The 17018-nt window shown below is 37.3% G+C and overlaps 1 long non-coding RNA gene across 1 annotated transcript; it reads right to left on the reverse strand.

Annotated features, from left to right (window-relative positions):
- Positions 1–2569: 2569 nt before the first annotated feature.
- Positions 2570–16034, reverse strand: LOC121673547. Its single transcript, XR_006019235.1, has 4 exons — positions 16022–16034; positions 11438–11448; positions 8713–8886; positions 2570–3151 (listed from the first exon to the last, which is right to left on the reverse strand). It is a non-coding gene; the product is annotated as an uncharacterized LOC121673547 (long non-coding RNA).
- Positions 16035–17018: the final 984 nt, after the last annotated feature.

Below are 17018 nucleotides of genomic sequence, written 5' to 3' on the forward strand. Positions count from 1 at the left end.
AGGCCATCAAGGGTTCTCTCCTATGAAGACAGCCTGAGGGAGCAAGGACTGTTCAGCCAGGAGAAGAGACGGTTCAGTGGGGATCCATCAATGTTTTAAAATAATGTAAAGATGACAGATTTTTCTTAGTGGTACCCAGTGACACAACAAGAGACAAACTTGAAATATATGAAACTGAAATATATGAAAAATCATTTAAACTTTAGGAAAATACTTGTACGGTGAGGGTGAATGAGCACTGTCACAGGTTGCCCAGACTGGTTATGGAGCTTTCATCTTTGGAGAGGATGACCCAGACAACTGACTGGTATCTGACTCTGCTCTGAACAGACCCTCTCACCCTGAAACCTTTATCACTGAAATTTCTGCTCAGATATAACCCCTAAGAACTCACGGAACAAACCATAGGCAAGGTGTGATGGGTTAAATCCTGGTTGAGGGTGAAACACCCATGCAGTTTAACACCCACTCTGTCTTCTCTGACTATTCCCTCTGCTATTTCTCACATGTTTTCTTTCCTCCTCCTTCATCTCTCCTGCTTTTTGGCAAGAATGGCACACTTTGTAACTGTGCTTTCATAGAGAAACCACCAGCTTGGCTGAAGGACTCAGCTCTGCCCTGTGATGGGTCTGATGGAGCTGGTCACACCCAGTATGGGACAGTCCTGTCCTCCCCTCGACAAGACCCTGTAAACCAAGTACTTTTAACTGTTTCTCTTATTATCCCTGACTCTTATTTTTAAGTAGTCAATTTCTGGGTTTGAAACAAAAAAATCTGTCTATGAGATTTTGACCTCTTGAGTATTCCATTTTATATAAAACACCAGTAAATTGAGCCAAGGGCCTGCCTGAGTAGCAACACTGGGTTAAATCTGAGCTTCTGTCAACCAGAATTGCTCCACACACAATCTGCAATGGAAACATGCTCAGGAACATGCTACATCCTTCCTGAACGGGCTGCATTTTCCCCAACAAGCAGGTGCTATTCCAGACCTGTTGAGGAGATAATCTTTCCTCACAAGAAGGGAATTCGTCTTATTTCAGTGCTGCAAAGCTCAGTCTGTGGTGTGCAGCCTGTGCCACTTTTCAAAAGCTGTAGTAACATTTCATCATTTCTCTTCCCACTATGCTCTTTGCAAAAGTAGCAGAGAGCAGGCTCGGAGCATGCAGGTGACACTGCCAACATCATTTTTCCTCCTTTCCGCCATATTTATCATTATGAAAATTCTTTCATTAGATGTGCTTTGCAGATTTTTTTCGTGTCTTAACTAATCTAAGGAGCCAAGATAAAGCAGAAACCAAATGTATTATATTTACTGCATTCTATTACAAAACATCCATATCAAGGATAAATTTATATTTCATGCTCGTGATAAATAAAAATACTGTAGAACAAATTTGTCTGGGAATAAAGTCAGTATTTTTAGCACCCATCTACTGAAAGGACTCCTTGACCATCATCAGAAATAGCATACTGTGAAATATTTCAATTGTGTGCAATGTAGTCCATGATGTTACTATATAAATGAGCATTCACAGACTGGTAAATATCTTTCTTAAGTAAGCTCATCAATTTGCCAAATTTATGCATTAGCTGTCACTTGAAGAAATAATTCAAAGAATATTCCGGGTCCACACAGCAATTACTACAAAAACACTTATAAACAGAGCTTTCCTTTGTGAGATGTTATATCTGCAACTTGCTATTCAAAGGTTTTAGTTACTTTTGAAACAACTCAAAAGATAACAAAACAGAAATAACTTAAAAGCAAAACAGAAACATTTTTCTCTTGTAGCAGGTAGGGGGAAGAAACTTTTAAAAATGTATGCTTAGCAATATGACTGATCATGTACCTTGCTGAGAAGTGCAAACTCATACATAAAGTGAGCCGAAACCTTTGCTCAAATCGCTGAAAGTTTTAGATACCACATTTCATTTCTACCATGAGAGCAATTGCAGAGAAGCAGAATGAGTCCTTTCATCCATCCCTAGTTTTCAAATGATGGAACTTTCATGGGAATAAATTATTAGGTTTGCATGCAGTTAATTTCCTAGCCTTGTGATAAACACAATTTGAGCCAAAAGATTTTCAGATTATAAATATTCTGCTGTTTTAGGGTTTCTCCAAGATGGCACACCTTGCTGTAGAGTGGAGAACCAGAACAAGACAGAAAAATCCAAAATGCTTGACTTGAAAGTTATGTAACTCTTTCTATCAACAATCATTCTTTCAGATAAATGCATACAAATAGAAATAAAAATGCTTAACCTTAAGGAAATTCCATCTTCATATGGGTGGAAAAATATGCAACATTTGGATATTACAAATGTGATGAATTAAAACCAAAACTCAGTAGGTCACTTTTATCATTTACCGTGGAATATTATGGCTCTTCCATTATTATTCCACCATCACTTCTGCATAATTCTATTTAGATCAATAAGGTTAGACTGGAATAAAACTACATTGTGAAGCTGGTGAATCAGGACCCTTATTTTTGACACATTTAAGCTTTTCCTGAAAGACCAGATGGTTGCTGTGTGTTATTCAGATGAAATCCAAAAGAACTAAAATACTCAGCGTGCTTTTATTATTGGCATGTTTAGTGTGTCACCTAAAGAAACCCACAAAGGCAGATAATAAGCCTTCTCAACTCTTTCACAGTAATTATAGCCTTTGTCATAGTGCTACATTAAGATAACAAAATGTAAAATGTGCTTTCAATCAGGAAAAAAAAAAATCCATCTGCAATATTTATGCAGGAAAGGGACTACATCATACAGGTAACCATCACTACATTAGACTTGGAATCAAGTGTAACAAAACCAAGTTCTGCTCATGTGTGATACTGCATGTTCAAAATTTATAAAGCATATTCTTTTTTCTTACCACAAGCCTTACAGATTTTCATAGGGTTTACCAGTCCAGTTAAATATCTTATATTAAAACAATATAAAGCTTCAGGCACTTGCTTCAAATGTTTCCTTGAAGGTCTCAGGTGTTCAGAGGGACATTTTTTCATGTACTTACGGTCATTGCATAATGGTCCACTAAAGGAGGTCATGCTACAGTCACAACTGAATCCATCCCACTGCTGTAAGCACACGCCCTGGTTTGCACAGGAATCCTCTTGGCACGTTGTGCTGGGGCCTAATGAGAACACACAAAAAAGGACTTGCACTTCATCTTCCAAAGAAAGGCACTTCTCAGTGGGTCACATCGAGTAGTTGCCAACATCTCAAATCAAATGAGCAAAGAGTTACCAAGTCAAACGCACATAAACTTGCTGGTTTTGGAGCAGCATGTAACATTAAAAGGGGGGTTTTGCTTCAGTTGTAAGATTGCTATGTCAAACACATGAGAATGCACAAAATGGAAGCAGAATTATTCCAGGTACAGTGGGAATGTTAACTTTGTTGTCAGTTATTTGTTAATCTCGTGTCAGACCATTAACTGGCTAACTGTTGTCTAAAAACTTCATTATTTCTTCCTGTAAATACATTTCAAACAGCAAAGCCAGATGCCACAGGAATCAAAACTCTGGGATATGAAAGATTGGGTAATGAAATAGAAAAATGAAACAAGTTTTAAGAACTAATAAAATGAAGCTACGCTATTACAATTATTTTAATCCCACAAATTATTTAAAATGATTTAGGTCTGAAATTCAGGGCAGTTTGGGATTCTTTGGCAGGAATGTTGACAAGAACTGATTCACATGCTTTAGGGATCCCATGCAGGTTCCTTTTTAAAGGGGAAATGCAGAAAATCAGACTACTAATGAACTGGCATGCCAAAATGTGACATACACATGAAAAACAAAGCTACTCTATTTCTAGAGAATCATAACTAGACTACTGAAATATAAAGAAATTTCAAAAAGGAATGATCAAAGCACTAAAGCAATCACTATACAAACATATTCAAGACTGAAAGCCTTTATGCAAGCAATGCTGGAAAATGAAGGTTCATTTAGCCCATTGTTTTAGGGGTGGGAAAGACAAAATAAGCAACAAAATATCACACTTTAGTTCTGAAATGTACAGAGCATTTATTGCAGAAATCCAACTGTGCATTGGGGGTTTCAGTCTTGTTTAATACACACAGGGCTATCTACCTTGCAAATCAGCTTTCATCAATGCAACTTTGTCAGCAAAATAAAAAAGCAAAATATAGTAAATGTTAGTAAGCAATATTGAAATGGCAGCAAACACAGAAAAAAACCAGTCAGAATAAAGTGCATGCTGCTGTTAAAGAGAGAAAGAAATGCCATATAATGCAAACAAATTAATGCTAATAGCCATAAATCTTCAGGCAAGCCAAAATAAGAAAGCAGTCATTTGCCAGTATTTTACTAGAAATATAATGGTTAATTGAGCTGATGACATGTAATGGAGGAAAATTAAAAGTGGGGTTTCTTTTCTTTCTTGGATAGCTATGAATGCATTAACAGAGTAAATGCATGGCTGAATCCTGACTAGCCCTTTGTCATGTTCAGATACACTGAATTTAAGAATAATTAGCACCATCATCCTCTGTGGTCTGTCTTTTTTTCTAGGCCTTTCTCTGTGACTGGTGAATGAAGACTGAAATACAGACCGTGAACCACAGTTTACCATGAGCTCACACACACATTTCACACTAACTCTTGACACTACAAGGAAAAATTTGGTTCTGGGATTATAAAATTGTCCCAGATTGGTTTGGAGGAGACACATCAATATCCATTTGAAACTCCCACTGCCAGTCAGTGATGACAGGGCAAAGCTGGTCCAAAGATTATATAAATAAATTAAAAATCATGCCCTAGAGAGAAATCCTCGTAACCCTTCTTTTCCATTAGACCTTCTTTAAATATCTGTGTGGGATTTTATTTTGATTTGCCAGTACTTTAAAAAAATCCATATCAATATGATTTAAATCAGCTCAATGGCCTCTTCCTTTAAATGAGGCACAGCTCAGTCTCTGAACCAGGGCTTGGAACAGTCACCAAAGTGACTGAGAGCGAGGGCAGGGTGCATCCCTGTCTTGGCAAAATTATTAACTCCTCTATTTTCTCCTGTTAGAATAATAATAATAATAATAATAATAGTAACAATAAGGCTACCACCACCTATAACTGACTGCAGCAGGCAGACATTAGACAGTGATTTCCTTTTCTTTGGAGTTCTGAGCCCAGAAGTTTAAACATTTGGGCATTACATCACCCTTTCTTGAGCAGAGGATTATAATGACAGAATCCCATAGCTGACAAGACACATTTTTTCTCACCAGATTCTGCTACTCGGAAACTTTACAAAGCTGAAGTGAAAATATCTGTAGGTGTTTAAATGTTATATATTCATGGATTTATTTACACTTTAGTTATGCAATGTTGAATTTCCTCATCTTTGCAAAAGTAGAGCAAAAGTCACAAGGACTTGAAAGTACATAAACTGCAGGACCCTGTAGGCACATTAGGAAGTGCATGTGAAAACACATATTTAGAAAAAAACCACAGATACAATCTTGCTAAAGTGAGGTATTTTTTTTTGTATCAATTTGATTCTTAGCACTTCTGGCTTATCTATATTAGTCATTTTTCTAAAATTGCTATCAAGACTAGCTTGCATATAAGCATTTCTTTTAGCAAAAGTAGGATTTTTTTTTTCCCCAAAGAACAGAAGACTGTTTAATGGTGGTAAATACTATGATATTTACCATAAAAATTTCATCTTTTCACATATATATGTATTTATATATTGCAGAACTAAGGTATTTAGTAAAAATATTGTAATACACCCTTCTTTAGCACTTTTTCTTTTTTTAGATTCAATTTTTAAAATACTCTAATTTATTCAGTCTTCACTGCAGACTTTTTAATTGACTGGATTTCTGATCTCCTTTACATTTGTCTTATGTGAGGGTTTACATGCAATATGTATCACAAAAAGCATCATAAACTGACCCATAGATGTTTTACAATGTATTATAAAAAACAAATTTCTTATCTTACCACTGAGAATCCTCATGTATGTTAATACTGTGAAATTTTTCATAGAGTTCATATAACACTCAAATTACATTTTATATGCACATGTACACACAGTGCATTTTTCTTTTAACTATATAAAGACTATGTTTGTATCATACTTTATTTTAAGTGGGAAAAGGAAGTACAATTGAATTGACTAGAGGAAAACAGCCTTGACACAACCTGGCTTTGGGGTTTGCCATTAACAATTCAAAGAGCTGGTTAGCATATTTATCTTTCTAGCTGTTAGTTTCTGTCTGTTCTAGTCATTGAAAATTTGTCAACAAGGTGGATTCAGCTGAGTGTAAATTATGTTTCATGTTCAATGATAGAGAAATCTCTCTGCCTGTGGTTGAAGCTTCAAAATGCAAACCTTCCAACATGCCACAGCAATCCCATGGGTGGGCTTGCCAAAAATGTTTCATGCACTCCTGGGCAGTCAAATTATTGAGAAATATAAATATTTTAAGTGCAAAATCTAACAGATAAAAATAATTAGCAGTATATTATGGCTTCAGACTTTGACAGAAGAGAGAAAAGGGCTTTTTTTGGTTTTTTTTTTAATATATACCTGAAAGTTGGGGAATTCAATCCCATAAATCTGAAAAACAACAAATCCAAGAATCCAAGTGCCTCACTTCTCAGGACAGATTTTCCAACAACCTGATGTCTTAGCACATGTACCAGCTGTCTTTGGGGTTGAGAGTGGTGGTGACTAACACTTCTGAAATTACTTCTGCTGCTGTGTCCTGAGCTCTTTGGACATGATGTCTCAGGGGAATTCCAGGGCTCACACATCCCATTGCAGGGTGAGATTGATGCAGAGCTTTCAGCTCTCTAAGGATGGAGACAGTCCTGGCTGGACACAGCAGCAGAGGTGGGAGCAGCTTGAGGCATGCAAGGGTTTTCTAGGAGGCACCTAAATTCACAAGTGACCAAAATCATATTTTAGGTGGAAGAACACTTTTTTGGACATCTGATTCATGGTCTGCAAACAAAAGACTGACAGATGGGTCAGACATGAGGACTGGAAGTAAACAAGTGAGATGGAAGAGATAACTTGCAAGGTTATGCAGAAAGGTTGGAAGGGGATATTTCATTCCGTGCTGTCAGATTTCCTTCTGAGGGCAGAAGATTTTTGAGGAGGCAGTTCTCTGGGAGCCAGGCAGCACACCTGGTTTGACCAATTTGTTGTGTCAGGTGATTTTGGTGTTGGAAAAAAACTCTCTACCAAAAAGGACAATAGTTGTATGGACTTTATTAAATTGTTGGTAGCTTTATTAAATTCATTGATAGCTGAGTTGTGCCAGTGGTTTAAAAGATGGACTCACACACCAGGCCTGTGGCAATATTTCTTTGAAGTACATGAAATTCATTTAGGAAATGACATAATTTCAAAAGAAGCTATGAAATGCATAATGGAATTAAGGTATACTTTGACTCTCTGACGGGATGGTGCAGGGATGGAATTGCTAAAACCACTCAGGAAGCAGAATCTAATTTTCTAAACTCAGTGGCAAACTAATTTACACATATTTTTGCACTCCTGAAAGAAATATGTAAAATTCCCATCTTATATTTTTCTGCAGCTTTAGTGCCTGTTTCTATGTGCTAACAATAGAACATACATTGCTAACTAAGAGTAGCAGGTAAAGAACAAAAAAGCTCCACCTCTCCAAATGTACTGTAGGCACAACAAAAGAGGAGACAGAATTTATCCATCACGAAGCTTTATCTTGTGAAACTTGAGGAACCCCCCAGCTCTCCTTTGATTTTTACAATGTCAATTTGCATACTTAACAAAATTGATATCAAAATCATTAAGATTCCAACTTGGAATTGATTTTATAATGTCATTTACACATTTTTCTGTCCAGAGAAGAATGGCACTTGAGAGAAGGGAGAACAAATAAAATTGAACATAAACACAAAATCCAGAATTATGTGAATAAATTAGATTTTCAGGGACAGAAAATGTATTCAAATTATTCCATAAACCATAGTAAAAATAACGTGGGATCAAATGACAGCTGGAAAAATAGCTAGAGATTGACACCCCTGAATTAGAAATACACCTCTTCTAATTCTGTCCTCACTTAAATTTCATGGTATTCCAGAGGAGTCAATAAAGACATAAAATTGTAAGATAAAACATATTTGTCTGTTACTGATTTCAGACAGAAATGCTCATGTCAATACTAATCTCAGGGACAAGCAAAAATATTGGTATTAAAAAGTTTCATAAATTAGCCTTGAGTTAAGCAACTCAAAATGTCTGCTTTGAGATTGGAATTACTTAGCTAAAGTCTCAGCATTAACTAATGCCTAAGTGCTATGAAGATATAAAGAACTTAATTGAAGCTAATTGTAACTGTTGTTATCATTAATTAAAATACATCAGAAGTAAACAAAATACATGCAAAAAAATCTTGCCACTGGAGAAGTAAGGAACCTACATTGAACATTCTGAAGTTAACTCATGTTCTCAGATCAATCTCTGTGCTTTAGGGCAGACACATGCTTATCTCCATAATACTAAAAAAATGCAGCCTTTATGTAAGAAAGGGCCAAGCAAGATCAATTAGAAGCAGGTAAAATATAGTCTCTTGATGTATGGAGTGTAAATACCAACAAAATATTGCAGGATTCGCACAGTACTTTCAATATGAGAGATATATATAATCAGCATATTTAATACCTTCACATCCTCTTTCTATTTGCCCATTGCAGAAGAGAGCATCTGAGATGAGATCAGGGAGCCGTCCGTTCAAGTCAACTGATGCAAGGCAGCCTTGGAATCCCTCCTTTGCATGCACCAGTTTGGGCAAGGATTTGAACATTTCTTTGGCCACTCCTCCAATATACAAATCACCTGTTGAGGAGAAATAGATATTAGATACAAAAAAGGACCAAAAAACAACCTTTGAACCACTTGATCTTCTGGCCTTTTTGTGCGGAATGACACATATGTCCTAAACAAACATTCTTCAAAATAAATGTAGAAGAAAACACTGATAACGTGTATGATTCTATGGCATTGCAGGACTGTATTTTTTTAGCTGCAAATGTAGACTTCAAATTTGTATGACTGATTACTCAGAAGTACCTGGGCATGTTTTTCATGTGCCACCTTGTGTTCAGGAAACATGCATCTGTTTCAGAGAGGAGGGTTAAATCACAGAATCCCCATCTAGAAACCCATCTAGAGCTTATGCAATTGTTCACATACTCAGGGAGCCTGACCACAGGCCACACCAGTGATGGACCCAGCACAGTGAGATAAAAGGCAATAAGTGAAGCAACAAGGTCCACCCGAAGTCCATGAATCCAGAATCATCCATTCAGAAGTACATCAAAAAAATAAAAGATTTAAGGACACATGAAAGGAGAAACTTAGGGATGCCATTGTTAAACAGCAAAAAGACCATCCCCACTAAACTCACACTCTGTGCCAGTCGTGGGAACAAGGGGTCTTAGATGCCTTTAAAATGGCAGTATGAACACTGATCAAACAGAATTTTATTGCCAAAAGTAATTCTAATAATTCAGCTTGCTCTGATGGACCTCAGGTGACTTACTCAGGACTGAAAACCAGTGCTTTTCTCCCTTCAAGCAATTCTTACCTCTGAGACTTGCTTTGAAAGGACATAACTATAACTTTCCCCTTCAACACCAGTGGGAGTATGCTTTTTTTGTTTTAAAACAATTCAGGCTCTACCTTTCTTTCATGTGTTGGGTGTGTCTGGTGGACAGAACAGTCATCTTTTCAAACCAACATAACCATAACGACTTCCCTAAGTGTGCCTTAAGTGTCAGGCTGCAAGTTTAACCAGGTACTTTCCATACCTGCTGCTGAGGACATGCTGCAGAAAAGAACCTGACTGCTACTTGGCCAGAGAAGGGAAGCAGGCACAGCACAGTTTCTACCTGGGCATTAAATCCTCATCAATGACAGAATTTTTTGCTAGTACAAATGTTTGGCAGGTTATCTGAATATACATTCTAATCTACATTGTGCTTTCCAGTAGAAAACTACAGTCTGGCTGATTTTGGAGCCTAGGCCACAGGACCAGGTGCTCTAGTACCAAAGAGTGTTTCTGCATCACCTCAAATGCAAAATTGTTAATTCTGTGTTTGCTGAGCTTTGTAGGAAGGTTTTACAGTGACAGAACTCAGAATGTACTATTGCCGCTACCCCTAATTCCAATCTCCCTCTTATTGATGTAAATCACCTTTTACTTGTTCTCCTGGCATACTTCTTGTTTGAAAGGGACCAAAATTTAGTGCTGGTTGTAATGGTTTACAGTTTGCCTGCAAGGAAATAGCCTGAAACTAATAAAAGTCTATCAGAATGAGAAAAATCTTTAGTCACTACATACCAGCCCTAAAATTCAACTGCATTTGAATTAGTGAAATAGAGACAAAAAGCTTATGAACATGCATATTATTAAATTTATAAGCAAACCAAGCAAGTCTTAGCAACCTTTGTAGCATCATAGATTAAGAAACCTCAAGCTTTATCCATTTCATGTAGACGATTTGGAAAATAAGATCTTGCCTTCCTCTAGAGTTCTGAGGTACAGTGTAAATCTCACAAGCACAAGATTAAACATAACAGATTAAAATATGGTGATCCATCTGTTTCCACAAATGGGATCTAATTCATTCACAGCAGAAAGATTCCTGCATTTTTCAATCTGCTGAACTGAAAACAATGTTAAAACACTTGTGTCATGATGCATGTTCTTCATCTTTTTCTCAGACAGAACACCTAGAAAGCAAAATCTTTCCAGGTTTCCTGAAGTTCTGTGCCTTCAGTCACTGTCAGCTCAGAATAGAGAGATAATTCATCTCAACTGATCCCAACAGACTTAAAAGAGGGAAACCATTCCAGAGAATAGTATTAAGAAAATAATTTCTATGATAAAAAAATTAAACTTGATCTATTGCACATGACATGTGCAATGTCTTTTTAAAAATATACTCTCCAAGTAACCTTTTTTATTCTGTGATTAGTTAGACCTTTAAAACCACAACCTTTCAGATTGATCCCCTGCTAATTCCTGCTACCCATCTCTCAAACCTATTGAGATTGCTATGCACAGCCATACAGCAGGTGCCAGTTATGATGGATGGCTAGCAGAAGTCCAGGTCAGTGTGCCAACATAGAAGCTGGAATTCAGAACATTTGCTCCTGAAAATATACACTGGAATATTGCCAGTTAGGTATCATATGCAGTGAAGTACAATATATTGAATCTAAATAAGCTGTATCCCTACAGTTTACTTACAGTACCTTTGTGTGTCTCTAATTATCAACAGAGTGTTGATAATTAGATGGATCATTTTATACCACTAAAGATACAATTTTTACAAAAACATGTTCTGGGTAATATTTCAGTTTTGTTGGTGTTCAAAGTAACTTTGAGTTCTGCTTTTGTACTAGCAAGTACACTACACAGATACATATCTCAGGTATTGAGCAGCCAAACTGACTATTAGACTGCACCTTTTATAAATTATATAAAAAATATTTTTATGACTATGAGCTAAATCTTCCCAGATTTAATATCAAATGTTTAATACCATATGTGGCTCAAGTTTGCTGCTGCTGCTGGCATAAAAAATGCTTTCTCTCAGACACAAATTTTGCTAGGGGATAAGCTCTGGAATCAAAATTCAGATTTTTATTTTTGTTTGCAAGTTAGTTAATTATTTTCACTTGGTAATTTTTCTTATCTGCCATCACAAAATTTCTGCATTGTACCTTTAATTAATCATATGCCATTTTCATGTTCATCTCAATGAAGAAGTAGTTTCCTACAAAACTCAATCCATTAGACTTTCAGACAAGATAGGATTGCAGAAAATATTGTTAATTAAAATATTTTATATTGAACATGCAACGGCAGAGATTCAGAAAAGAAAAAGATTGTCCCTGCTCCTGCTAAATGAGATCAGGGGAATCAACACAGTACAATACAAATTCCCAGGTTTTCTCTTTCTCACTTCTTATGTAAGTACAGCTTCACTACTGGAAATTTTACTCCAGAACAAATCCCTTGTTGTGTATCTGGCTACCTACAGGTGTGAATTACATGCAAGTTATTTCATGAAGTAAGGTACCACAGTTCATCAGATCAATATTACAAGATTATGACACTGTGTAAACTGGCTGCAGCCTAAATGCAACACTAATGCTACACTGCTACCCACAGAAAATGTGTAACCACAGTTTCTGGAAGTAAAGTTCAGCTGTTGCCTTTCTTGCACATATTCTCTTCTAAAGTTCAGTTTGATTTTTTAAATGTATTCCTGAAAAAGTCTCATTTTTCTCATGGGAATCCTGATTTTCTTTAATTTATGAAGAAAAATAGCCAATTTACATAAAATATGTGTCACCTCTCATAGGCAAAGTTGCAGGTAGTAAAGAAATGGGTGAGGTAATACAGTGAACCAAGATTTCCTTCTGATCACTGGAGAAGCTTCAAATAAAGCAGTTATTTAAAAGCAGATCTCACAACTCTCTTCTTTCTTGTATTAGGAGTCAGTGCACAGATTTATCTCCTTTTTGTTGGAGTGGGAGGATTGTTTCCTCTCTTTGTTTTTCTGAGGCCAAAAAAACCAAATGTGCTGCAGGCATGTTCTCACTGGCACGTTCATGGCAGGCCAGAGGAATCAGCTGGAAGGCAGCACTTTCAGAGCTAGACCTGCTCATGGCAATGATGGTACTGCTCAGTTATGCCATAAGCACTGATAAAGAGAAGATTTTAGTGGGTTTAACTTGCATCTTTTATAGGTACTGCAGATCCTTGTTTATTCCAAGAGGATCTTTCCTATTTACACCTATTTATCTCTTTTCTGACTTAGAGCTGATCTGTGCTTTAACAACAAGTAAATTTAACACAGAAACAAATTGCTAGCTAATAAATTAACCCCAGTTCTCAATGTATTCATTATTGGTATCACACTATGCAAAAGCACACAGAACACCACACAACAGTGAGTCACACACAACTGTTGGTAAAACAAATGCCAAGTCCTCCTGTAATAGCTCATCTTTTTTTATCCCAAGCCTCTGCATTCCTTCAAAATAAGAACTTTGCAAATGCTAAACCAAAGAAATGTAAAACAAAGATTGAAAATGCTGTTCTATTTTCTGAATAACTAAAAGAAGTTATTAAGAGCTATTATCTGGCACTATTGCTGACAGGTCACTTCATAGACTTTTCTCCTTTCCTGAGAATTCTTACATGATACATGCTGGTGGGCAAAAACTATTAGCTTCATGTAACAGCTACCATTGTCTTCAAACATAAGTAGAGAAAGAATTGTTTTCCATGTGTTTATAATGGCAACAACATAAGAATACTGCTCAGGTGTGACTGGTGCACCTGGACCCCTTAACCAGGCCAGCAGTAGTTTGGTACAGGAGATTGGTGACATCAGGGAGCAAGTAGTTTAGCCAAGATGTAGTTAGACTTCTTTACTCTCCTAGACCTGTGTGCTTTGTGTACTTATCTGGTGTTCATTTCTTGAACACCTTTGTTGACAAGAAATGAAAACCATTCATTCAAATATTGTTCCGTGTAAAAAAAAATAAGGAGGAATTAAAACAGTGGAGGGAATTGTGGCTTGACTTTTTTGTAACCCATAAAGACAACATCCCATTTTTATATAGCTGACCAAAAGCATCTTCAAATCCATCATTCTCTCCAAAAGCAGACATTCTCTCCCCCAATCTCTTGTTGTGCTGCTGGTTTTAAATATACTGTCAGCTATTCTCTTAATTTCCCTTTCACTTTGGAAGAAGTTGCTCTGTCATGTTTCTAATGTCACATTGCACTAAATCACCATCGTGGCTAGGAATGAGAGTTCTTCGTGGTGTACTAGAGTGGTGTTACTCCCCAGGAAAGAGATGGATAGCCCTGGCATGCCATGGTGGATTCTGAAAACACAGCAGGCATCTCCACAATTCCTTTATAAGACACATGAAAATACAAAGGAACATCTGGCTGCGGTGAAGCCAAGGTGTCAGGCATACTTTTCTCCAAATATGCTATTTCAAAATGATCAAGCATACAACAGCTTCTTCCCTCAGGCAGGCAAAGAGGATGGAGGACTGTAAAGGCTGAGAAATGCCATAGGGAAAGTCTAATCTCAAAAGAAAAAAGTGCTCACTTTATTCCAGTCCCTCCTAAAACAGACGAGCTGCTGTTACCAGATCAATAGAAATCGCTTTGTAGTATATTAATAATTGCACTACAAAGTACATGGGGAACTCATCCTAGGACAACCCACACAATCCCAGCTCACAGTATTTTTGACACAACTGAATTGTGAAAATAAATTACTCTGCACAAGCTGAATATGCACGGACTAAAAGAACAGACACCATCCTGGTCTTCAAATCTCGAAGGGCTGTTGTCTCAAATGAAAATGTCAGGCAGGCATTCAGATGTCTTTGACATTCACTGAAATATGGGAACCTACCTGGCCTTGATGACCTTCCCACCTCCCCAGTGTACAAGAGCACCCACCTTTTGCACATTTACTTTGTGCAATAGGTGGAGCACAGCGGACACTTTTCTTTCAAATGGGGGATTTCAGCACACGATTTAGAAAAGGAACTGGGCCTGAATAGTGGATGAGTGCTCATTCTAGAGTGTCTCCTCACCTTCATCAATCCTGAGTAAACACTTGCTCTTTGTTCCATATCAATAAAATGTTTGGTCCTTTTAAAAATGTTGATGAGATATAATTGCTCTTTTTTCATAAACCAAGAAGCCCGCTGTGATCATAGCCCATTAATAAACTGAAGAACAGTTGACAAAGGCTTAAATGATGCATCCACAGAGCTTCTGCAGCACATACGCTCCAGCATATGGCTTTTCAAACCCCCTTTGCAGCAGAGAATATGCACTTTGCTGTGCATTCACAGGCCTGCTTGATGCTAGAGCAAAGCATGACTGAATTTTGTCTACCACTTCCAAGGGCACTTGAGGGAGGACATGAAAATGTAAACTTAGTGTTTTATGTCCACTTACTTCAAAGAGTCCATTCTGTAGCTTCAGTATTGATTTGTGGTTGATGTCTTTTGGTTTTGATGTGATTTTTTTTTTTTTTAAGAAAAATAGTCTTTTCAAATATTTGTCCTGTTGGAGTGATTAATTCTATCACTTTTAGACCCTCTCTCACCTAAGGAGGGAAAGGGTGGCTAGTTTACTTGTCCAGGCTCTGCTGAGTTATCTGTCCTTTCAAATACTTCAGGCAAGAGGCTGTTTTATGATGTGACAGGTGGTGGCTTTCATCTTTCACATTCCCTATACTGATAACCAAGCAAGGCAAAATGTTTACAGGCAAATAAAAAGAAAAAAAAAAAAAAAGAAAAGAGGAATTTCTAGGTTAGCAAGTCACTCTTTTAGGAAGGAATGTAGAAACTGATCTTTTCACCCCAATTCTACACTGCTTTCAGTATCTTGCTTGAATACACCATTAAATGTATTAAAAAAAAAAAAAGAAAGAAATCACCAGCACTGAAATGCTGACATTGTGGATTTTCTTCAGGCACCCTTATTGGCACATAGTACATATTGTAGTTATTTGTCAAGAGAATTGAACTTTGAAGATATTTCTTCCCCTGACTGATACTTGACTTTTTACAATTTCATTGTAGCACTGCCCCGTAGTCCACACTGACAGAAAAAAAAAAAATGCAAGGAGAATTAAGAGGTATAAGAAAGAATTTACAGTTGATGGGTGGGCCAGGAACAGCATCTTACAGTTTTCACTTGCCACCGATTTCCACAGCAGTCCAGAGTGGAGATAGAGCTGCTGCTTCACCTTTCCCCAATCTCCTGGTTCCATCACACTACTCAGAACTGCACTGAAGGCTTTTCATACTCATGCAAATATTCTTCTGCCTAGAAACTTTTTCTTAGGGCTCTGCTAGATGTGCTGTCCACTTTTGCATGCATTTCTTGGTGCTCAGATTTCATTCTTACTACAATTTCTGTCTCACTTTAGTACTCCTCAAGGATCACACAAATGCGCCTATGTTACACAAGCAAGTAAAGGTGGTGTTTAAGAGACAGCAGCAACACAACAACGTCCTTGGGAGAGAAGTTCTGAATAGACAAAAGGAGATACTCAAGAAGTGCGTGCTCACATCTGAAGATTTCTCCAGGTTAAAATCCACCATTTCCCCAGAAATTCTGTTCTCAAGAAATGTTTTTTCCCCAAACAAGAAACAGTTACACAAAAACATTTATCATTTTCCTGACAATAAAAATCCTCAGATTCCCCACCGCTTTATTCCTCTCTGCTTGTTTTTACCCCCACTAAAGACTAGATGGAGAGCACTGGCATTGAAAAAGATTAAACAGATGTAAAACCAAAGCAGTCTGCTTGTGCAATGGACTGTGAGGAAAATTGGTGATGCATGTTAAATGGTAAATAATAAAATCTAATTGCCATATAAATGTGCGTGGCAATCCATCTCCCACATAATCAATGCTAGGCCAATTACTCTGTGTGAGGGGAATGGCTGTGGTGGAGAGGTGAGGCATTCAAGCACATCAAATGTCCTTCATTTCTTGCCTGTTCTGGCCACTTTTGGAGATTGTATACACCTGAAAAATGGACAAAATCTAAAAAAGCTAGCATTTGCATGGCATAGAATAGTCAGATCTCCCTTCCTCCTGCTATAATGTTTTCACTCTCTGCTTTTAACAGCCAACACATGCTCTTAGCAGAGCCTGCTTTCAAAATAGTGAGGAATTCCTCTTTCCAACAGACACACTAGACCTCAGAGATCATCTACAAAACTCTTCCTTTGGGAAATGGTTCAGGCACAATTCTCCACATAAAGCTACCAAACAGCTGAGATGTTAAACGTTCTCCTTTTGAATGGAGGCTTGCAGAGAGTAACTTTTTTATACGCTATTACTTTTAATCAAGACAATCACATTCAGACTCTGAGGACATTCCATGAAGCTGCCTTTT

The sequence above is a fragment of the Corvus kubaryi genome, unplaced genomic scaffold (assembly GCF_017639235.1).
Source record: "Corvus kubaryi isolate FWS band 111438036 unplaced genomic scaffold, C.kubaryi_AGA036_p1.0 65492, whole genome shotgun sequence".
Taxonomy (NCBI): Eukaryota; Metazoa; Chordata; class Aves; order Passeriformes; family Corvidae; genus Corvus; species Corvus kubaryi.